Source organism: Erythranthe guttata, chromosome 8 (assembly GCF_056151865.1).
Source record: "Erythranthe guttata isolate IM_541 chromosome 8, IM_541, whole genome shotgun sequence".
Lineage (NCBI taxonomy): Eukaryota > Viridiplantae > Streptophyta > Magnoliopsida > Lamiales > Phrymaceae > Erythranthe > Erythranthe guttata.
Genome location: NC_142540.1, coordinates 183,625 through 200,224, shown reverse-complemented (window position 1 = coordinate 200,224; position 16,600 = coordinate 183,625).

The window sequence follows — 16,600 nt, the reverse complement described above, 5'->3', positions numbered from 1 at the left end:
CGCGGTGGTTCCAGAGCAGAGTTACTTGGAGTAAGTATTATTTTATTTTTTCCTTTTTTTTTTTTTTTTTTTTTTTTTTTTTTTTCTTTTTCATAAACGTGCCAACGCTTTTTATTTTTCCTTTTTGTTTTAACCGATATTTTTAGATACGATATTTTTAGATCTGAATTTTAAATCATATTTTTTTTTCTCTCGTCGGCAGCCGTTGCTGGCTCTAATCCATGCGCAATTGTGCATTAAAAGGCGATCAAGAAACTTGCAATAAACGTAAAATCGTAGCCAAAAATAGCTTACATAACGAAGTTATTGATTGTAAAATGACAGAGTTTGCAGTGTGGTGAGAGTGTGACAATGTTCAGAAGCTAAGGAAAAGCTTATACCATATCATCACGAATTTCTTGTATGTCTTCTATTTAAGATACCTTTCCCGTCCAACAAGGCTATGGACGAGCACTTCTGAGTTGAACACTTGGATAAGGCTGAATCGTCTGAAGCTGGAAAAGAATCTGAAGCATCTGAATGTGGTGAAGGCGTTGTTTATGTTGTAGTGATGGACTGACTAATTACTCGGCCCATCACAAACAACTTTTATTGCTTAAGTGCTTGGATTCTTGTTGGATCTTTTGTTGGATGATTACAAATGAGAATGCTACCCTATTTATACTAGACCACCTTCTTAATGGACGATGGAAATCTATTTGATCTAACGGCTAGAAGTTTTTCACTAGAATACTGCATGATATTCATACAAAATATCTACAAGGGATGGTTCTATAAAGCTTTCTAGAATCCTCCAAGAATCTCTACCTATCTCTATACATTTGGGCCAACTTGGCCTAACCCTACTTGAGTTAAGTTTTGGGCTTCTTAACCTCCTGAAACACGTGAATTTCCACGTTTTATTTTTAACTCTCTTATTTTTTTAACTAAATTTTAGTTATTGAAAAAGTAGTGCTTAGTGGGTTAAGTATAGTACTTAGTGGGTTAAGTAGTGCTTAGTGGATTAAATTGTGGATTTTATCTTAACTTCTAAACTAACCCACTAACCCATTTTCTTGAGTGCTCTTGTGGTTGGTTTTCTTGCAGATCATGGGCTGAGGAGTGGAAGCTTGAAATGTCTATAAATATCGATTTCAATACTCAATGAAATTGATCGATTCTACGAAATAAAAACCGAGAGCTGAAAAGAATACATGAGTGTTTTAGTGTGGTTTTAGAATCGGTTGTTTGTACTCTTCATGAGTACATTCTTTACGTACTCTTCGTGAGTACATTCTTTACGTACTCCTAATGAGTACATTCTTTACGTACTTCTCATAAGTACATTCTTTGTAGTCTAGATTGTTTAGCATATATGTTTCTAGACTTGGCTGTAAGAATGATCAAGATAGTGATTCATTCATAAGTTCTTTACGTACTCCTCACGAGTACATCTTTGAAATCTAGAATTTTTAATATTTTTCTTTTTGTATCTAGATTTGATTGTAAGAATGATCATGAGAATGATTCATTTGTAAGGAAGAAGTTTTCGCACCTCTTCCGTTTGTATTCTTGGAATACTGATTTTAATATATTTTTTCCGTCCTGTAAAGGGCAAGTTCACAAGTCTTTACTTGTGAACATTTTTAATTCTGAGTATTGTTATCTATATTTCCGTTGCATGTTTATTCAAGTGTCATAACACTTAAGACAACACCTCTGTATTAAACGAATTAGGGACCATAAATTATTTCAATTGGCATCAAGAGCCAACACTTGACGTATACTAAGTGTTTGTTCCTATTTTCTTTTTCAGAAACGAATTCGTGATGGATACTCAGATGACTGCTTCTATGCGACCTCCTGTACTCGACGGCACAAACTACACCTACTGGAAAGTCAAGATGAGGGCATACATCAAAGCTATTGATGAGAGAGCCTGGAGATCCATACTCACTGGATGGAAGGCACCAACTATCACAGATGCAGATGGGGATGTATTTCCAACACCAGAATTACGATGGACAGCAGATGATCTATCAAATGCCAATCAAAACTCAAAGGCGTTAAATGCAATCTTCAATTCAGTAGATTTAACAATGTTTAAATTGATTTCAGTATGCACTTCTGCAAAGGATGCATGGGAGGTTCTACAGCTACATTGTGAAGGATCAGACAGTGTCAGGAGAACCAAGCTCAGATTACTCTCTTCCAAATTTGAGAGACTGAGAATGGAAGAAACTGAAACAATTTCTCAGTACAATGAGAAATTGATTGATTTAGCTAATGAATTTCAATCCTTAGGTGGTCCTTTAAGCAATGAGACACTGGTGAATAAGGTATTGAGAACTCTCCCAGAAAGATTCAGCATGACGGTTACTGCTATTGAAGAGGCCAAAGACACATCATCTCTAAGGCTGGACGACTTAATTGGTAGTCTAAAGTCTAGAGAAATGAACTTTGAAGATCAAAGAAAGGAGAAAGGGAAGGCTATCTCAAATGCACTCCAGGCAGAATTGGAGAAAGAAGATGTTGCTCCGGAATATGATGATGATGCAGAGGAATGTCTCAACAATGTTGCATTCCAAATTCAGAAATTCAATAGGGCATACAGTGTTGGGTTTCGGGCACGTGTACGCAGCGGAAAACAAAAATTTAATGCGATTTAAACGACTTTAAAGCACATAAGCACATGCCCGACAAATTAAAATCAATTAATTGCGTACCTTTGCGCTTCCAGCGAAATAAAAAAAAAACAACATACATGCTAAAATGTTTAACATAATTTAAACCAATTAACATGCTCGCGTTTAAACCAACTAACATGCTTGCAACGATTAAAACGATTACGCATAATCACATAAAATCATACGAAAGCAAACATGAATATATAGCTTAAACGTAAACAAATCAAAACAAGGGATTCAAATGTTTACCTCTTGAAGCGTGAGGTTGAAGCGCTAAGTAAGTCGAGATTGCTACGGAAACCAATCCGTACAATCGGGGCAGCAGCGGTGCAGCGGCAGCAGCGGCGAGACGGGCCGTGGCGGCGCGTGTAACTCACGCGCGGTCTTCGGGCGGCGCGTGGGGTTGCGTGCGGCTTCGGCTCGTGTGCTGCTCCTCGTTTCTTCGATCTTTGATCTTCCTCCTCTCGGATTTCACCTCGTATACTTTGATCTACTAAACACGTGGCACTAGACACGTAATAGTTAGAAAAACGGAAGAAAAAGAGAAGGAAAGAAGCTACCAAAGTAATCGGCCGATGAACGGCCGATTCCGGCGAAACGGCGGCGTTGACGGCGGTGGTGGCCGCGGGAGAGAGAGGCCGAGAGAGAGAGGTGGACGGCTAGGGTTAGGGTTAGGTCTTGTGTGTTTGTGCAAGGCCTATAAATCATGTATTTATAGTCCCTAGCATAAAACCCTAACGGGCTTAAGTTGGACCGGGCCCAACAGCTTAAGCTCGTTAGTTCCTTTACTTGCTCGTCTCTCTCAATTCAATGATCGGAAAATTGCAACAATTACATTTTCGGAATCATTATAATATCTTCGTCATTACGAGTGCCATCTTTCATTTTCCAACTTTCCAAAAGTGGAAACCCTAGTTCAGTGCACTTTCTAAATTTGGAAACTTCCCGATTTAGAAAATTCACTAACACGTTCGCCTATTCTTTTCCTTTTCTTATTCTCATTCGTAATTTCAAATTACGAATGTTGGACTCAATCGTATTGACTTCCAATCATGCAAAGATAAACTATTTTATCTCTGACCGTTTATTCAAAGATCTCATGTGCACGAGCAGTGTGACCCTCGATGGTTCAGGTGTAAGCTAGCCGTGGGCCCACAACTCTTTGTGGTCAAAACTCGTCCCTTAGAGTTACGATTAAGATGAAGCTCGTTTCACCTTAATCACCCAACGAATCAAGATTGGCGTCTAGCAACTACGCGTCATGATTCCCTAGATACAAATGAAGTGCATGCAAGAACCTTCAGATATAGTTAACGTACAGTACGGTCCCTTCGATTCATATGTCCCGATTGAACTAGAGGCATTGGTTCATCGAGACATCTTTATATGTTCAATGACGGTGCGATCGTTCTAAGTATTGTAATCGTCACGTGCATGACTTAGAGAATTGAATCCTCTAATCATCACTTAGTCAGCTCTGGCCAGAGACTTAGAATGATTACAAACTTTCAGAACACACAGGACATCCAAGACTATTCTAGCGATCGAATCCCCGACTACAATGCACAGACCTCCCACTAGATTTCGGACTGCACGAACACTGGCCCTTGGGATGGTCCTCGGTGGAACTCAGGGACAGGTCACGATACAGCTGGTCCTCTAGTGAAGTCACGGTGATGTCTAGGTCATAAGGACTAATGGTGTACAACTATACCATAGATATCTCTACTCGATTATTGGGAACCACTTAAAGATTTCTAGGGTGAGGGAGTTCAGTGAACTCGTCAACTTACGAGCACCCACTTATGTATGCCGATATCACAATACCGTTTACTGATGAGATGCAGTACACATACACCAAGTGCTAGTCTTAATGGGAAAGGCCGATATCCTCATTAGTGGCGTAACCCTTCGACTAGGAACACGTTTAACAGTTATAATACTTGAGTAAATATCTCACGATCCTAACGATCAATTACTAGTACTTGTAATAACTGTAAGGACTATATCTATGCTTGTGACAAATGGACAAAGATATAGAATGCCAAGGTGTTTTATCATTAATACGGATAAAGGTTCGTTTATTACAATAATAAATACGAAAGACCACAGCCACATGTTGGCTTGTTGGTCACCTACTCTAACAATCTCCCACTTGACCTAAAGCCAACTACCCATAAATCTCAATCCCATCGACTCTCGATGTTTCTCATGGACCGATCTCGGCAAAGGCTTCGTGAAGGGGTCTGCAACGTTCTCTTCCGAGGTGACTCGTTCAACCTTAACTTCACCTCTATCAATGATCTCTCGGATCACGTGATACTTCCTCAGAATATGCTTCGACTTCTGATGAGATCGTGGCTCCTTAGCTTGCGCCACGGCTCCGGTGTTATCACAGTACAACGGTACTGGATCACTAGCATCAGGAATGACACCCAACTCTTGGATGAATTTGCTTATCCAAGTCCCTTCTTTTGCAGCTTCAGACGCTGCAATGTATTCCGCTTCGGTAGTGGAATCGGCCGTCGTGCTTTGCTTGGAACTCTTCCAACACACGGCACCACCATTAAGCGTGAATATAAATCCAGAATTCGACTTAGAGTCGTCCACGTCCGATTGAAAACTAGAGTCGGTAAAACCCTCTAATTTCAATTCGGCACCCCCCATAGACCAAAAATATATCCTTAGTCCTTCGCAAGTACTTGAGGATATCTTTCACGGCTTTCCAGTGAGCCGGGCAAGGGTTTGAATGATATCTGCTTGTGACACTCACAGCATATGCAATATCGGGTCTCGTACATAGCATGCCATACATTATGCTTTCTATGGCAGAAGCATAGGGCGTCCTTTTCATCTCCTCGACTTCACTAGGTGTTTGCGGACTCATAGATTTCGAGAGACGAACGCCATGGGACATTGGCAAGAATCCCTTCTTGGATTCTTTCATGCTAAACCGTTTCATAACGGTGTCTATGTACAGGCTTTGGGATAAACCAAGCATCTTTCTTGCTCTATCTCTATAGATGCGTATTCCTAATACATAAGATGCTTCTCCCAAATCCTTCATTGAGAAACGTGTGGACAACCATGCTTTCGTTTGCTGCAACATTCCTACATCATTCCCAATGAGCAGAATGTCATCAACGTAAAGCACTAAAAATATCAGTGTCCTCCCACTAACCTTCTTGTATACACAAGGTTCCTACGGATTCTTCTCAAAATCAAACTCTTTGATAGTTGAGTCGAACCTAATGTTCCAACTTCGGGATGCTTGTTTCAATCCATAAATGGATCGCTGGAGCTTGCAAACCTTTTGCTTACTTCCAGAAGATATGAAGCCTTCCGGCTGCGCCATGTAAATTTCTTCCTCAATATCTCCATTAAGGAAGGCGGTCTTCACATCCATTTGCCATATCTCGTAGTCGTACCACGCAGCTATGGCCAGCAAAATCCTAATGGACTTCAGCATCGCGACTGGCGAAAAGGTTTCCTCATAGTCAACACCTTGCCTTTGAGTGTATCCTTTTGCTACCAATCTAGCTTTATAGGTCGACACCTTTCCATCCACTCCAATTTTCTTCTTATAGATCCACTTGCAGCCTATAGGAACAATTCCCTTAGGTGGATCTACCAAGGTCCACACCTTGTTGGAGTACATGGAGTCCATTTCGGATTTCATGGCAGTTAGCCAATGTCCCATGTCCGCATCCGATACGGCCTCATTGTATGTTCTTGGATCTCGTCCAAGATCAACATGATCTTCATCATTTTCGAGGAGGAATAACCTATCCGGCATTTTCCGAACTCTTTCGGATCTACGCACCGTAGGTTCAGGAGGTATATTAGTGGTTTGTTGTATTGGTTCGATTGCTTGTTCTTGCGTTTGAATTTCACTTTGTGGTTCTTGAACTACTTCAAGTTCTATCATGCTGCCTTTTCTATCGGATAGAAACTCCCTTTCAAAAAAGGTGGCATTTCTTGAAACAAACGTCTTTGCTTCCTTGACATAATAGAATTCGTGTCCCATTGAATCTTCGGGATACCCCACAAAATAGCACAAGTCGGATTTACTATCCAACTTATCTCCCACTAATCTCTTCACATAAGCGGGAAAACCCCATATCCTAATATGTTTGTAGTTGGGTTTCCGGGAATGCCAAAGTTCTTTATCATTAATATCTCACTACGTTTTGTTGAATTTCGCCTTAGGGGCCCCCACTACCTTCACCCACTTCGAACTTGCTGTTTGGAAAGGGAACTCTTTCCTTTCTCTTCTTTTGGGGAGAACTATTCTTTCCAGAAGTAACAACAATGAGAACAGACTTCTCTTTCTTAATGGTGGACTCGAAACTGACCAACATGTTCATTAACTAATCCAAGGGAGGATCTAGTTTGTTCATGTTGAAGTTCACTATGAACAATTCATAGGAACTAGGAAGAGACAACAGGATCAAATCCAACGAGAGCTCGGCCGAGAGGGTGACATCGAGATTCACTAGCTTTTCAAGGAGAGTGATCATTTTGAGACAGTGCTCATGGACCGAAGTCCCTTCGCGCAGTCTCGCCGTGATCAACTCCTTTGTAGCAGCGTACCTCGACGCCCTAATATTCTCACTATACATGCTATCGAGATGAGCCTTTATATCGAAAGCATGCAAGTGAGACTCATATTTCCTCGCAAGCGCGGGCTCCATGGCGGCTATCATATAGCACCTAGCATGAGTGTCATCTTTCTTCCAAACTTCATAAGTTTCCTTCTCAGCATCAGTCGTTGTGTCAGGTATAGTGCCGGGAAGTCTCTCGTTCAAAACATAGAGACGCCCATCAACGGTTAGCACAAGCTTAAGACTACGCAACCAATCTAGGTAATTAGGGCCATTGAGTTTATTGTCGAGGATTGACATTATGGGATTCTTAGACATGATTATTTGAGAGGTATAGAGAAGAGGATTATTAGAGATTCGCGTTAAATGATTGTTACAATTAAATGTTTGGCCTTATGTTATTTAATTGTTCTCCCACTAATTTTATCGAGTTCCACTTCCCTCTAGTAGATAAACGAGAAAACTGATTTTTCTTAATGGGCTTTAGGTCCAATAGACAAATATAACCCGTAGTTAATCTAGCCCGATTATATTTGCCCAAAGGTAGATCACAATCAATCATATCCACAATATGACCCTAAATTAATTTTCCTCACACTTGATAATGACCTAAGTTAATCTCGCGAATATCAAAATCGTCGTGTGTCAAGTCTAACCTACCAATCAAAGATGCTCACAGAACTTGATTATGCCAAACTAATGCAGTCCCTAGTTAATCTAGCCGACCACGTTAATTCAACATAACCCTTTTCTATGGCTACCTTCATCGCTATGTCAATTGAATTACAACTTACTCTACCATAGCACTCCCCGCTAACACGGCTTACTGCACTATAGTAAAGGGCTACACATAATCCAACCGTTGGCAGAAGGAAAGAAATAACTCAACAGATTGGGTTTTTCTTTATAGCTTGAAATGATTCTTAATTAAATTAAGAATGAGGGATTTTTATTAAAATGTTTTATCTCATCAGAAGGTTTTGGATTGGTCTATGTGATTCCTACATCTATGTTCTCTAAAGGTATATGGAAGCGCATATTGTCCTAAGAGGAACATACGACCTAACTACATAATTAATTACATTAATTAATTATCGGATTTTCAAAATAATTATAGAACCTCAACTAGCATAAATCATTCAAATAATGTTGAGGTACTACTAATTAAGTTGAATTTATAATCAATACTATATATGTGTTCTATTAATTGAAATCAATTTAACAATTTAAATTAATTAATTAATCTAACACCTATTTACTAAAATAGATGATTGTCGATCCAATTATCTAATTGGGATTAATTGAAAATAATTTTCCAAACATTAAAATCAATTTGTTTTAAGTTTAATTTTAGAAATCTGATTTTTTTTTTTTTTTTTTCCAGCGAAATGGTTCGGACCAAAACGGTCCGGTTCTGCCCGGTCCAATTGACCCAAATCAGTGGGCCGGGTCAGTCGGACCGAGAACCGGTCTGACCGACCCGAATCCACTTGGATTCGGTCGATTGGATCGTGCACAACCATCGAACCGGCCGGTCCGACCGGTTCGATCCGAACAAATTAAAAACCGACATTTAAAAATAATTTCAGATCCGATTTTCCAATTTTAAACAATTTTAAAGCTGGAAAAATTCTAAACAATATTTCAAAAATATTTTAAACTTACGAAAACTCCCAATTACATAATACAACAATCACTACTTTAATAAATCGAACATGCATAAAATCATAGCATATTAAATAAACGCAATTAATTGCGCAACGAGCTCTGATACCGCTGTTGGGTTTCGGGCACATGTACGCAGCGGAAAACAAAAATTTAATGCGATTTAAACGACTTTAAAGCACATAAGCACATGCCCGACAAATTAAAATCAATTAATTGCGTACATTTGCGCTTCCAGCGAAATTAAAAAAAAACAACATACATGCTAAAATGTTTAACAGAATTTAAACCAATTAACATGCTCGCGTTTAAACCAACTAACATGCTTGCAACGATTAAAACGATTACGCATAATCACATAAAATCATACGAAAGCAAACATGAATATATAGCTTAAACGTAAACAAATCAAAACAAGGGATTCGAATGTTTACCTCTTGAAGCGTGAGGTTGAAGCGCTAAGCAAGTCGAGATTGCTACGGAAACCAATCCGTACAATCGGGGCAGCAGCGGTGCAGCGGCAGCAGCGGTGAGACGGGCCGTGGCGGCGCGTGTAACTCACGCGCGGTCTTCGGGCGGCGCGTGGGGTTGCGTGCGGCTTCGGCTCGTGTGCTGCTCCTCGTTTCTTCGATCTTTGATCTTCCTCCTCTCGGATTTCACCTCGTATACTTTGATCTACTAAACACGTGGCACTAGACACGTAATAGTTAGAAAAACGGAAGAAAAAGAGAAGGAAAGAAGCTACCAAAGTAATCGGCCGATGAACGGCCGATTCCGGCGAAACGGCGGCGTTGACGGCGGTGGTGGCCGCGGGAGAGAGAGGCCGAGAGAGAGAGGTGGACGGCTAGGGTTAGGGTTAGGTCTTGTGTGTTTGTGCAAGGCCTATAAATCATGTATTTATAGTCCCTTGCATAAAACCCTAACGGGCTTAAGTTGGACCGGGCCCAACAGCTTAAGCTCGTTAGTTCCTTTACTTGCTCGTCTCTCTCAATTCAATGATCGGAAAATTGCAACAATTACATTTTCGGAATCATTACAATATCCTTGTCATTACGAGTGCCATCTTTCATTTTCCAACTTTCCAAAAGTGGAAACCCTAGTTCAGTGCACTTTCTAAATTTGGAAACTTCCCGATTTAGAAAGTTCACTAACACGTTCGCCTATTCTTTTCCTTTTCTTATTCTCATTCGTAATTTCAAATTACGAATGTTGGACTCAATCGTATTGACTTTCAATCATGCAAAGATAAACTATTTTATCTCTGACCGTTTATTCAAAGATCTCATGTGCACGAGCAGTGTGACCCTCGATGGTTCAGGTGTAAGCTAGCCGTGGGCCCACAACTCTTTGTGGTCAAAACTCGTCCCTTAGAGTTACGATTAAGATGAAGCTCGTTTCACCTTAATCACCCAACGAATCAAGATTGACGTCTAGCAACTACGCGTCATGATTCACTAGGAAGTCCACAGTCACCACTCCAGATTCCAGAATAAGAGGTTATGTTTGTCATTACTGTTTCTCACCAGGACACATTCGTCCATTTTGTGAAAAACGCAGTAGTGACAAAATGTTGTATAAAATAAGCCACATCACTCCAAGGAACACGTCAAAGAAAAAGGTAGAATTTACCAAAAAAGAGTGTAAAATATGGACTCCCAAAGGTAAACTTTTGTGCAAAGCAGTATACACCTCTTTAAATGCTAATATTTCAGGTTCATGGTACTTTGATAGTGGATGCTCTAGGCATATGATTGGAACTCAAGAGTTTCTATCAAACTACCATACACTCAATGGTGGACATGTAACCTATGGAGGAGGAGCTAAAGGCAAAGTGGTTGGACGTAGAACACTCAGTATTGATGCACTTCCAAAACTTTCAAATGTCTTACATGTTGAAGGATTGGGGTCAAATCTCATCAGTATTAGTCAATTGTGTGATGATGATCTACGTGTTCAATTTCATAAGTACTGTTGTTCTGTGTTTGATAATCAAAATCATTGTGTACTGACAGGTTCCAGGTTAATGGATAATTGTTATCAAACAGGTGACACCATCTCATGCAAAAGCTCAAGAGTAAGTGAAGTAGAGCTGTGGCACCAGAATCTAGGGCACACAAACTTCAAAAATCTGAAGCTGCTCAACAAGTACAATGCCATAAGAGGAATTCCAGATCTCAAGATCAAGGACATTCATATATGCGGAATGTGCCAGAAGGGAAAGCAAACTAGAGTGCCATACAAAGTGTTACAACGCGTTGGTACCACCATTTGTTTTGAACTTGTACATATGGATCTTATGGGTCCTATAGAGGTAGAAAGCCTAGGTGGTAAAAAATATGTGTTTGTGTGTGTCGAAACTCTTTATGGTAAGAAACTCAATCTAGAGTATATGTATGTGTTTGGATGTGTTTGCTATGTCCTAAATGATAGAGATCATCTAGCTAAATTTGATTCAAAAAATGATTTGAGTTTATTTGGATACTCTAATAACAGTCATGCTTATAGTGTATATAACTTAAGAACTCAAACCATTGTTGAATCTGTAAATGTGGTATTTGATGATTTTGCTGATCTCCGCAGTAAAACAGCTGAAGATTAAGTTGATGACCTGATTGCTGAAAGAGAAACAACCGGAGGAGACACTACTGCCACAGATGCTCCAGAAATAAACAGTCCAGTATCAAGAGAAGAGGGTGTTGAGCCAAGTGTTACCACATCTGACTCAATACTTCCTACAGAGAGCACAGAAGCTGAATTGCAGCCAACTCATGATGTCTGCAGAAAGGAACCATCAAGTAGAATCCAGAAAAATCAGCCCTCGACTCAAGTTGTGGGACATATCTTTGATGGGATAAGGACCAGAAGAAAAGAGAGAGTGAATTACAGAGATATGGTAAGATTTGCAAATTTATCTTCTGAATGTGCACTAACTGGAACCACTTGTTTTGTGTCTTCAGTCGAACCAATGAATATTGAAGAAGCACTGAAGGATGAGTTTTCGATTAATGCAATGCATGAAGAGCTGAATCAGTTCATCAGAAATGATGTTTGGTACTTAGTTCCCAGACCAAGCCATGTAAATGTGATAGGAACTAAGTGGATCTTCAAAAACAAAACTGATGAAAAAGGTACAGTGGTTAGAAATAAGGCTAGGCTAGTAGCACAAGGTTATACTCAGATTGAGGGTATAGACTTTGATGAGACTTTTGCTCCAGTAGCTAGAATTGAATCTATTAGGTTACTTCTTGCTATAGCCTGTTTTCTTAAAATCAAATTGTATCAGATGGATATCAAAAGTGCATGTCTAAATGGTGTTTTAAATGAAGAAGCATATGTAGAGCAACCCAAGGGTTTTGAAAATTCTGCCAAGCCTAATCATGTTTTCAAGCTTAAGAAGGCTCTGTATGGTCTTAAACGGTCTTAAACAAGCTCCTAGAGCTTGGTATCAAAGACTCAGTGACTTCTTACTTGAAATACATTTTACCATAGGAGAGGCAGACAGAACTCTATTTGTTAGAAGAACAAATAACCATATCATTATTGTACAGATATATGTTGATGATATTGTTTTTGGTTCTACTTGTGCTAACCTTTTACAGTCTTTTGTAGATTCTATGTCTCACACTTTTGAAATGAGCATGGTATGAGAGTTGAATTACTTCCTAGGACTCCAAATCAAACAGACAGGTGAAGGAATTTTTGTAAATCAAAAGAAGTATGCTCTCAATCTGGTCAAAAGGTTTGAGTTGGAGTCAGCCAAGCACATGAAAACTCCAATGGGTTCAAGTCAAAAGCTGTCCAAGGACGATGTTGCTGAAGATATTGACAGCACCCTATACAGAAGCATGATTGGAAGCCTTCTGTACCTAACTGCAAGCAGACCTGATATTCTGTTTAGTGTTTGCGTGTGTGCCAGGTATCAAGCTAATCCCAAAGTCACTCATCTTAAAGCTGTGAAGAGGATTATTAGGTATGTTGCAGGTACAGTAGACTTAGATATTCAGTTTTTCAAAGACACTAATACTAATTTGATAGGGTTTAGTGATTCTGATTGGGCTGGGCATATTAGTGACAGAAAAAGCACTTCAGGTGCATGTTTCTTTTTGGAGAATAATTTGGTTTCATGGTTTAGTAGAAAGCAAAATTGTGTATCTCTTTCAACAGCTGAATCAGAATATGTAGCTGCTGGAGGATGTTGTGGTCAACTAATTTGGATGAAACAAATGTTGGGAGATTATGGGTTGACCAGTGACACCCTGACCATATATTGTGATAATTCCAAGTGCTATTGACATTTCAAAAAATCCTGTTCAACACTCACGAACTAAACACGTAGATATTAAACATCATTTTATTCGTGATATAGTTGAGAAAAATATAGTGTGCTTAAAGTACATTCCTACAGAAGATCAGCTGGCTGACATCTTTACAAAGGCATTAGATTATGAGAGGTTTTCTAAACTCAGAAAATCTCTCGGGATGTGTACTCAATAAACATGTCCTGAAATGTGTTGCAGCACCTCATCAAATATCTTAAGCTGCAACATAATTTACTGAAGCTTAGCTTCATTAAATAATGACTTCACTGTGATGGATTATTTTCTAAATCAGTAACTGGAAGTCTTTTACCTTGAAACGTGATCATGCTTCATGTAAACATTTAGGGAATAATTACACTCACATAAGTCAAACTCCTCTATTTTGATAGTCATATCTTAGTAACTGAGGAACCTTCAAACTGAACACTTGATCATGTTCCATGTGAATTGTTTGACTTGAAAATAAGAGTTAAAAAAAAAAATTATATATATAATAAAATCTATGCCTGTTAGCCAATTTTTTCTCACACTATTAATCATTAATAAATGTGTTTTTTATTTTTGTGAATATATATTTCGTGAGTGCTACTGTTATTATTTTTATTACTATTATTTTTATTGAATTATCACTATTTATATGGGTCATGGGGTACATGGGTTAGTCTTTTATCTTCCACTAAGTCCACTCCTTATTATGCCATGTGTCACGTTTTTGTTTTAAACTGCCACGTAGACCTTTTATTCTCCTTAATCACACTTTCTCCAAGAAAAACGCACACCACTTCTTCACCTTCTCCACTTCAATTTTTTTTTCAAGAAAAATTAGGGCTTATAAATTTCGTGCTTCTTTTTTTGAAAATTCACGCTCAAAAATCAAAAGCACAAGAAGCAATTTTTTATCTACTGTATCATGGCATCTCCTCCTAGAAATCCTCTTCCAGCCGTTGATGATGTGCACAAGGATGCTGCAGCACCTGAACCAGCAGACCCTAATCTAGCCATCATCGTTCATCCTGTCAACCTTGAAGCCATGCCGACCAGCTTCATTGGTTCCGGCGACGAGCTGAATCCGATTGACCCAGACGTTTTTCAGAACCTGGGTCCCTCTTTCACTCTAGGAAGGTTTCCTACTCGCCGGTCTAAGCGCATGAATCCCTTCCCAGATCTGAATGCTACTGGATCACAACGCCGGAGGGGAGGACATTCTCCCAGCAGAGGCGGCAGAGGTGGAAGAAGAAGCGGCAGAGTCGGTCGCACTCCAGATAGGCCAAACCCACCAAGAGGCCTTCATTTGATTGATGAAGAAACTGATGAGAAAGAAGGAGATCCTACTTTTGCAGAACCAAGCCCAAGCTCTCTCCTCAAGCTCCACTGGGTCATCTTCCAAAGACTCACCTCCACCAGCATCAACTCAGGGGGAGACATTTCAGTCCAACATGGCAGCAACTCCCTCTCAACATCATGTTTCCGAAGATGTTGTTGCACATGTTCCTGAAAATGCTGTTGCACCTACTGTCTCAGACAATGCTTCTCAAAATGTTGCTGAGGATGTTGTTCCTTATCAAGATGAGGAAATGCCAGACTTTTCTGGGATGTCCTTTGCCGAGCATGTAGATATCACCACTGCTGATGCCGAGGACTTTGCCACCACAGAAGAAACCTCACTTCCTACACCCTCAGCTCCAAATGAAGATCCTCTGGAAACTCTGGCAGAGACAGCTGTTCAAGTGGATGCACCACCTTCCCAGGTTGAAGATAAAGAGAAAAGTGATGACAATGGAAGAAGATGCTGCTCCACCTGTTGCATCACCTGGGCCAGCATACATCCCAGATGAACTTGAAGAACCAGAAGAAGAGGAACACTCAGCGGATGAAGAGCTAGACTTGGATGGGAAGAATATGTCAACTCCTTTTGAGGTAAACAATGCCTTCAGTCCTACTTTTTATTTTGAATCTGATTCAAATTTGAGTCCTCAAATCATGAATTGCCAATTCATTGAGGAAAAGAAAATTTCCAAGGATGAGTTTGATAGATATAGGATCACTGTCTTTCTTGATCAAAGAAAAATCCTTAGTCTAGTTGAGGTTGTCTGTCCTTATGATCCTTCTGTTGTGAAGGAATGTTTATGCCTATTTACAAAAAAAAAAATTAAAGAAAAATTCTCCACACTTTGGAAAAGTTTTTGAGCGAAATTCTATTTGTTTTTCTCCCAAAATTATCAACTCTCATTTACAAACTCGTGCTGTGATTGATGAGGATAATCATGGTGATTTTACTGAAGTTTGTAAAACTCTTTTTGGCAATCGTTTTAAATCCCTCTCTCATCTACTCCATTCTGCTTTCTCAAAATTTGGGTCAAGATGAATCAGAACATCTTCACACTCCACTTGGCATGATAACTCTTTATCAAAATTTTCTCAAAGCTCCTCATGTCCAAGATTTTCCCTGGAATGGAGATAATTTTCTCTAAACTGAATCATATCAAAATAATCTTGGTACTGAAGGTGTTGCTCCTCATGTTGACAACACTCCTGACATCCTTATTTCTGTTTCTCGAGATTTATTTTGTGAAAACAGCTTACTCACTCCCTAGTTCAGATCACCTATCATCAGTGCATGGTGGAAATACTTCAGAGAGATCTTTCTGATCAAAAAGGGGGAGAAAAAGCTAGTCATGAAGATTGAAGCAGGGACTTCTCATCCTTTGGATGCCAGAGGCAGAGAGCAAGGAGTTAATGAAGAAGGAGCGAAAAATGATGGTGAAGCTCAAGGAGCAGAGGAAAGCAGTGGGTCCAGTGCTAGTGATGGAGGAACAACAGCTGATACTGAGGAGACCTAAGATAGTCTACTTTAATTTATTTTAATGAACAATACTTGGTTTTGTTCAGCTTTTATTTTCCCTTTGATCTTTTATGTTAATGTTGGTTGTCAAATTTAGGGGGAGTTCAAGCAATGACTCAGGGGGAGTTAAGCTAAAATTTAGTTTTGATCAGAAAGTTAAAAAGGGGGAGTTTGAAACACGTGAATTTCCACGTTTTATTTTTAACTCCCTTATTTTTTAAACTAAATTTTAGTTATTGAAAAAGTAGTGCTTAGTGGGTTAAGTGTAGTACTTAGTGGGTTAAGTAGTGCTTAGTGGATTAAATTGTGGATTTTATCTTAACTTCTAAACTAACCCACTAACCCATTTTCTTGAGTGCTCTTGTGGTTGGTTTTCTTGCAGATCATAGGCTGAGGAGTGGAAGCTTGAAATGTCTATAAATATCGATTTCAATACTCAATGAAATTGATCGATTCTACGAAATAAAAACCGAGAGCTGAAAAGAATACATGAGTGTTTTAGTG